This window comes from Macaca nemestrina, chromosome X (assembly GCF_043159975.1).
Source record: "Macaca nemestrina isolate mMacNem1 chromosome X, mMacNem.hap1, whole genome shotgun sequence".
Lineage (NCBI taxonomy): Eukaryota > Metazoa > Chordata > Mammalia > Primates > Cercopithecidae > Macaca > Macaca nemestrina.
The window spans coordinates 154,396,741-154,405,449 of record NC_092145.1 but is presented as its reverse complement, the minus strand read 5'-3'; the positions used below and the strand labels follow the sequence as shown (position 1 = coordinate 154,405,449).

At 38.7% G+C, this 8,709-nt stretch overlaps 1 pseudogene; it reads right to left on the bottom strand.

Annotated features, from left to right (window-relative positions):
• Positions 1-618: 618 nt before the first annotated feature.
• On the bottom strand, positions 619-6,817 carry LOC139360700 (vimentin-type intermediate filament-associated coiled-coil protein pseudogene; annotated as a pseudogene).
• Between the last annotated feature and the right edge of the window lie 1,892 nt (positions 6,818-8,709).

Sequence of the window (8,709 nt, the reverse complement as noted above, 5' to 3'; positions counted from 1 at the left end):
ATGTTACTGCCGTTTGTTAAAAAAATTATATGAAAAGGCATAATATTGATTTTTATTGGACCTTGACAACATATTTCTAATTTTATCAGAAAAGGGCAAAATATTTTAAACAAATTAAAGGAAGAAGAATGGAAGGAAGGAACTTATTGTGATGGGATGTTAGTATAGTTTATAAAAGTGTGACAATTAATAAAAATGTTACTATGAAATAATGTATATGCCCAATGTTTACATATTGGGCATAACCACATAATAAAATATTACAAAGCAGTCAATACAAATGTGGAATATTTAGTAATCTACAGAAACTTTAGTTACATAATGTTGAGTGTATAAGGCAGATATTCAAAAGTTTCAAAGATATAAACCTAAACAGTAAAAATGAATAAAACATGGTATATCCGTGCAAATATTACTTGGAAATTAAAAAGAAATGAACATATTATATTCATATACAACATGAATGTATTGTATATATTTATTATATATGATACATATTATAACATGGATGAACCTGAAAATGTTATATTAAGCAGAAGAAGGCAGATGCAGAAGATCACATATGATATCATTTCATTTTTCTGAAATATCCTTTTTTTTTTTTTTTTTTAATGGGGAACTTGATACCATTTGCATTCACCAGACAGAAAAAGAGAGAAGTCTCAATTCAGGTGCTTCAGGGGCCAGACAAACTAAGAGAGGTAAGACCAACAGAGGCCAGGCACGGTGGCTCCCACCTGTAATCCCAGAACTTTGGAAGGCCCAGGCAGGCAGATCACCTGAAGCCAGGAGTTCAACACCACCCTGGCCAACATGGTGAAACCCCCATCTCCACTAAAAATACAAAAATTAGCTGGGCGTGGTGGTGCGCATCTGTAATCCCAGCTACTTGGGAGGCCGAGGCAGGAGAATCGCTTGAACCCAGAAGGTGGAGGCTGCAGTGAGCCAAGATCACACCACTGCACTCCAGCCAGGGTGACAGAGTGGGACTCTGTCTCAAAAAAAAAAAAAGACCAACAGAAACTCACACCCTGGCTAAAGAGGGTGCCCTGGACTCCAGGCAAGCATGGCCAAGTCTTGCCAGAAATCCCGATCTTTGTGTTTGCATTGCCAGGTTTTTAGCAAGGGTGACTGATCCAAAGTTTAAAAACAAACAAACGAGAACACTTCTGTCTGGGTTAAACGTCTGCATCTGGCCTGTGGGCCTATTTGAAAACTTTGACTGTTTAGCCCGTTCTGATGCTTAGACAGGACTGTGGCTCTGCCATAGGGTCCCCCTGCAGGACGCTGGTGACTCCCAAGGACATTGACAGCAGTGGCTTTCTGTCTCCATTCTGGAATCTGCATTCCGGGCTCACACTGTGGTCCCAAACACCGCAGGCTGGAGGGGGTCCCTGTCTGCCTCTTCCCCAGTGCTATTGGCAAGGGGTGGACCAGGCCCACCGGGGGGTGGGTGGCCGAGGTCACTGGCTGGCACGGGCCCCAGGCGCTCAGCCTCAGTCAGGGCAGCCAGCAGCCCGGCCAGGGGTGGTCGGCGGCGGCAGATGTCCTGCAGCAGCTCAGCCCGGGGCTGCAACTGCCTAATGAGTTTGTCCCTCTGGTGCACGGCGGCCTGCAGGCTGTGGACAGTGGCCTCTGAGGTCATCAGCTGCTCCTGGAGTGTGGCAATCTCACGGTCCTTAGCGCGACCCAGTTCGTCTAGGGCAGCGCGCAGCTGCTGGTCGTGGAGAGCCAGGCGCTCGGCCTGGGCGTGCACCGTGCGCTCCGCCGCGTCCAGCCGCGCCTCCAGCTCCGCCGCGCGCCGGTGCACGGCCGCCAGGTGTGCGTTCGCCTCCCCTGAAATATCCTTAATGGATCAATCCATAGTGACAGAAAGTAGACCATTGACTGTCTAGGCCTTGGAGAGATGGCGGGGGGGTTGAGGGGACGATGGTTAAGAGATGTGGGGTTTCTCTCTGGGGTAATAAAAAGTTGTAAAATGGATCATGGTGATGGATGTACAGCCCTGTGAATAAAAGCTGTTGGACTGTACAATTTAAATGGGTGCATTGTAAACTGTGAGTTATATCTCAACAAAGCTGTTTTTTATTTATTTATTTTTTATTATACTTTAAGTTCTGGGTTACATGTGCAGAACATGCAGTTTTGTTACATAGGTTTACACATGCCATGGTGGTTTGCTGCACCCATCAACCCGTCACCTACATTAGGTATTTCTCCTGTTATCCCTCCCCTAGCTCCCCACCCCCCGACACACCCCAGTGTGTGATGTTACCCTCCCTGTATCCATGTGTTCTCATTGATCAACTCCCACTTATGAGCGAGAACATGCGGTGTTTGGTTTTCTGATCTTGTGATAGTTTGCTGAGAATGATGGTTTCCAGCTTCATCTATGTTACTGCAAAGGACATGAACTCATCCTTTTTACGGCTGCATAGTATTCCATGGTATATATGTGCCACATTTTGTTAATCATATATATATGTGTGTGTGTGTGTGTGTGTATGTGTATATATGCATATATATAATTTCATTGGAGAAAAATGAGAATATGGTTAACCAATTTTCAAAATAATCACCCACTATTCTACCACACTAGAGACAAAAACTGTCTGCCTTATTTAAGGCTCTATTTTTATTCCAGCCACTAAACAACATATAATGATTATATCTGTGTTCATTATCAGTGTTTTCTTACATAAATGTGTCATAACTAATTAATCAATAGCTATCATAGGAGAGTAAATTCATTCTGATATTTTGGTGTTGCAAAATTCCTCGGTATTATTGAATTTCCCACTTCTGCTATTTTTCTCTGGTTAAGTTCCTAAAATTATGTTTACAGAAACACATTTAAGACATTTTAAGGTCTTTATTATATATTTCCTAATGGCTCACCATTAATAAATGTTAAACACATTTATCAAAAGTGTCCAAGAGTCTCTTTTCCCCTATATCTTGGCCCACATTGTCTATGATTTACCATTATATTTCAGTTTCTTCATGGGAAACTTATGCAGTGTTTAAATGCTAGCAAGTTTTGTTTACCAGTGACTTTAAACATTTTTATATGTTTATGTGTCTTATAAATGCATTTGTAAATAGTTTTTTATAGCTTTATCTAACATTTTATTTTATTAATATTTTTCTATTGATGTTAAGAACTCTTTATATAATAATTGTTCAATACATGTAAGCCACATGTTTAAAAAGCTAGTCTCTGCATATTTGTACATGTCCTTTATGTTACAGAGAAGCATTTATTTGTATAGTAAAACTTGTAAGTATTTTCTTTTTCATTAAAAAATATATTGTTGAGCTCTGTCTATGGGCAAGAGACACTATTACCAGAGTATTAATGGTAAGAAAAATACACCTTGTCTTTCTCATGAGGAGATAAGAAGGCTAATGTTTAAAATTACAGAAATAAATATACAGCTAATAATTTTTATAAATGTTATAAAGAGGTATCAAAAGGTTCCCCAGGGAGATTCTATAATCTATAGAGTTGGTGTATATGGGCAAGAAATGATGTTGGAGCTACTGTCTGAAGGATGACTTAGTGTCCATTATGTGTGTGGAGGGGATTAGGGGTTTGGGGTGGGAGGAAGGCAAGGTGGATGGCAGAACCAGGTGTATGCTGGTAGCCGAAGTAGGTGGTTTCCTCCTGATTTCTATATTTAGGGTCCAGCTTAGAAAATCTTTCTACATCCCCAAATTCTATCAATGTTTATCTATATCTTATAATGTATTTATTATTTTTAAAACTTTATTTATTATTTTTTAAACTGCATTTCCATCTTGACATGTACTTGCTATAGGTTGTGAGGCAGGGATCTAGTTATCTAATTACTGTTTTGCTGATGTTGCTTTTTCCCATCAAGTGGTTAGCTAGCCCTGTTAATATTAAAAGATAGCTTCATCATATATTAAATTCTGGTAAATATGCTGGTCTCACGTGCCTATAAAATAATGTCAATGAAATTAGAATTAACTTATATGCAGAAATAATGCATGTAATTTTAGTCATAAAAATGCAAAAGTGTATCATAAAATCATATCAGGTCTTTAATAGATGTCATGAGTACTCATATTAAAGATATGACTGAAATAAAAATAAGATATTTTTTAAAAGATCACTTGTACCATTGCACTCTTTCTAGAATCTTCATGGAAGGATTCTGCCTTCTTCACAGTGGTCTATTAGGCTGGTGCAAAAGTAACTGTGGTTTTGGACATGGCACTATATTATGAAAGCTCCTTTTGGCAGAAATCCATTTATTTCTACTTTTCTTATTCATCCTGAATATCTAACAGTTTTATTTTTTCTACAGCACTCATTAATGTATCCATTTCAATCAACAAAGAGCTCATGTCCTTGGGGTAGACAAGTTTTTATAAACAGTACACAAAAACACTAACCTTACAGTTAAAGATTATAAATTGTTGCTGCCTGATAACAAACAAGCTCTGAATAAAAACAGTCACTGTTAAGTGAATGAAAAGGAAAGTTGTAAGTGAAAGGAGATATTTGCAACAAATATAGCCCTCAAAAGAGCTTGAGATAGTAGAATATATAATGGGTGGCTTCAAATCTATCAGAGAGAAATAAAGACAACCAAATACAAATAAAAGAAAGAGACTTTCATGGGCATTGTATAAAAGAGAATTCCTAAACAGGCAGGAAACATGAAAAGTTGTTCAAACTTATTAGCAGTCAGGTAAATGCAAATGAAGCCATAAAGTGATACCATCACACACTCACCTGGATTTCCAAATTTAAAGAGATTCACAATACTGAGTGTTGCAAGGACTTAGAACAGTGCTGTCCCATAGAACTTTTTGTGATGATAAAAGTGTTCTTTCTGTGCTGTTAAATATAGAAGCCACTAGCTGCATGAGGCCATGTAGACCTTGAAATTTGGCTACTCGGACTAAGGAGCTAAATATTTAATATTTTATTTTATTTTATTATAATTAAATCTAAACAACTATATGTGACTGGTGGCTACCAAATGGGATAGAGCATTCCACGGGAATTCCACTGTTGGTGGAAGTGTAAATTAATACAAACTCTATGAAGAGCTTATGTCATTATTTACTAAAGTTGAATGTACACATACCCCAAGACACATCAATTTCACTTTTAGGTATATATCCAAAGACATTTATTTACAATAGCCCCAAGTGGGAAACACACTAAGGGTTCATTTGTAGTAATATCAATCAATAAATTAGTATTTTCATGCAATAGAATACCACATAGCAATAAAAATGAGCTAACCACCACTACACACAACACTGATGAATCTCACAAACATAACACTAAGCAAAATAAGCCAGATGCAAAATAATAATTATTCTACAATTTAATGTATTTAATATCAAAAAGATACTGAACTGGTCTGTGGTGCAGTCATAATTGGGAGGCTGGTGGAGAGGAAGCAGAGGAGTTAGTGGTGAGAGGATCTGCTTGCCAGATTCTTGACCATTTTTCAAAGATGGAGGTACATGCACAGGTGTGTTCTCTTGTGATAATTCATCAAGCTGCATATGAATTATTTGTGCACTTGTCTGTATGTATGCTATAGTTCCACATCAATGGTAAATACAGCAAAAAAATGGCATGTTAGTAGTACATTTAATGACATGGAAAATTATGCCACAGTGCCCAAGAACGTAAACTTCAATAACTCAGAGTAATCTCTGATTGCTTTGAATTTTTTCAAAGTTTTAGGGATCCCTTATCTCATTTATTTTTAAATATCATTTCTCTTTTATATATACACAAAATTGGTGTAACTAAATAAACAAAAAAGTGCTGTTTGAATAAGTATAAAATACAAACTATAAGTGATAAGAAAATATTGTATCATCTGTTTAAATGGCGATGTTTACTTCATCTCTTTCAGAGGCCAAGAATAGGGGTGCATCTTATCATTGAAGGTCTCTTAGATACAAGGAAAAGCAGTGGCTATTTGATTATTGAGAATTCCCAAAGCAACACAAGGCACTTTTTTTGTTTGTTTGTTTTCTGAGACAGAGTCTTACACTGTCACCCAGGATAGAGAGCAGTGTGATCTCAGCTCACTACAACCTCTGCCTCCTGGGCTCAAGCAATTCTTGTGCCTCAACCTTCAGAGTAGCTGGAATTACAGACATGCACCACCACACCTGGCTAATTTTTGTATTTTTGGTGGAGACGGGGTTTTACCACATTGGCCAGGCTGGTCTTGAACTCCTGACCTCAAGGGATCCGCCCACCTCAACCTCCCAAAGTGCTGGAATTACAGGCATGAGTCACTACACCCAGTCACAAGACACCTTGTTTACAGGACACAGAAATTACAGGACAGGCCATGACTCCAGAGTGAATTCAGGTAGTGCTCCTATTGAGACCAGATGAGAACTGAAGAAACAGAAGCAAAAGGATTGAGGAGGCATTGAGTAAACAGCAGTTCCTAATGGGAATTGGATAAATACATAAATAAAAATTTAAATAAATTGTAATACAAACAGGAATTTACACATACAGGAATAAAAATGAAACTTCTCTTGGTCATTCTATCAAAATTGTGAGTGAAGCTTCCCTCTCAAGTATTGCTACTCCTATTGAATCATGGAGGTCTAATTAGCTATTTTGCAGGAATAAACATCTTTGTCTATGAGTAGGTAAAGTCAAAGAAAAGAATTTAGTGAAAATCTATGTTTATTGAAAACTAAAATTATAGGTACTTTGCTAATTAGTTCAGAATAGCCCATTTAAGTTGCTATATATCCAAAAATACTACTGGGGCTTACCGGAAACATTCATCATTGTGCTACAATCTGACACATTTCATTTTGTTGATTTGTGTATGGAAATGCACAAATTTTCTTCTCAATCCTTCAGAGCAAACGGGTATAAAAACTCCCAGTTCAGGGACAGGTGAAGTGGCTCACACGTGTAATTCCAGCACTTTGGGAGGCTGAGTTTTGAGGATCTCTTGAGGCCCGGAGTTCAGTTTAAGATGAGCTGGGTAATACAGCGAGGTCTTGTTCTGTACAAAAATATGCAAAAATTAGCCAGGCATGATGGTGTGCACCTGAAGCCCCAGCTACTTGGGAGGCTGAGGTAGGAGGATCACTTGAGCCTAGGAGTTCTAGGCTGCAGTGAACTAGGATCATACTACTGCCCTCTAGCCTGGGTGACAGAGCAAGATTCCAACTCAAAGAGGAAAGGAAGAAAAAAAGAAAAAAAGAAGGAAAGGAGAGAGAAGGAAAGGAAAGGAAAGGAAAGGAAAGGAAAGGAAAGGAAGAAAGGAAGGAAGGAAGAAGAAAAGAAAAGAGAAGAACTTGCAGTGAGCCAGGATTGTGCCACTGCACTCCAACCTAGGTGACCGAGCAAGAATCTATCTCAAAAAACAAAGAAGAAAGAAAGAAGGAAGGAAGGAAGGAAGGAAGGAAGGAAGGAAGGAAGGAAGGAAGGAAGGAAGGAAGGAAGGAAGGAAGGAAGGAAGGAAAGAAGGAAGGAAAGAAGAAAGGAAGGAAGGAAGAAAGGAAGGAAGGAAGGAAGGAAGGAAGGAAGGAAGGAAGGAAGGAAGGAAGGAAGGAAAAAGAAAAGAAGAAAGAAAAGATCCTCCCAGTTCACATTCTGAGGTACTAGTAAGTTACATGGAGAAAACCAAGAAAATGCCCTGAGACTAATTAAGTTGAATTCATGATACTTTATTTTCTTTGTCTTTCTTCAAACGGGCCACTGGTGACAAGGGCTGCAACAAGGAGGATTTTGTGTAAAGACTTTTCAAATGGAGTCAGTTTCTTTTATGAGAAAATTACAAAGTCCAATGCATGTTAGTGATGGGAAGTCTTCAGCTATTATTTCAGCTTGGTTACTTTCATTCCTCCTCTCGCAAGAACTTTGCTATATGAAGAGGACTGTTGTTACTGAGTTCTGTCATGTTCAGTAGAGTGAAAATGAAATTCAAAGAACACATAAACATTATCATGCTATTTTTTCCTAACCCTTTTAAACTTTTGCTCAATTTGATGTTAACAAAAGCAGGCATTCATAGTCTTATACCATTAGAAAGTGTATTCTGTTGGCAACAAAAACAAAAACCAACAATCCCTTGTAGATATATGCATTGGAACATCAGCAGTTGCCTTCCAGGATATATTTCCCCATTGATACATCCACTTTGATGTGTGATTCTGTTCATGTTCTTATCCTCCAATTTTATCCCTATGTAGCCAGTGCAGCATCTGTGAAATAGCTGATGCTATGTGCATCTCCATGGGATACCTGATGAAACCACAGGCAATCCCTGTACCCCTGCTGGTGACCAGCTCAGGAATCGGGCAAGTAAACTTATTGTTGCTAATAAGATGAGGAAGGATGTCTTCTGCAAAGTTCTTGTGAGATGTGTCTTTGTAACTAGTAGATATACACAAGAGGAGACGGTCTCTCTGCTTCCACATCACATATTTCTCCCCATGTCATGCCCAGAACTGCACAGCAACCTTGGTGTACCAAGCTGTATTGAGGTTCTCTGGAGAGATAGAACTAATAAGATAGATGCTTATGTGAAAGGAAGTTTATTAAGGAGAATCGACTCACATGATCACAAGGTAAAGTCCCATAATAGGCTGTCCGCAAGTTGAGGAGCAAAGAAGTCAGTGGTGGATCAGTTCAAGTACCAAAATCTCAAAAGTAGGGAAGCCGACAGT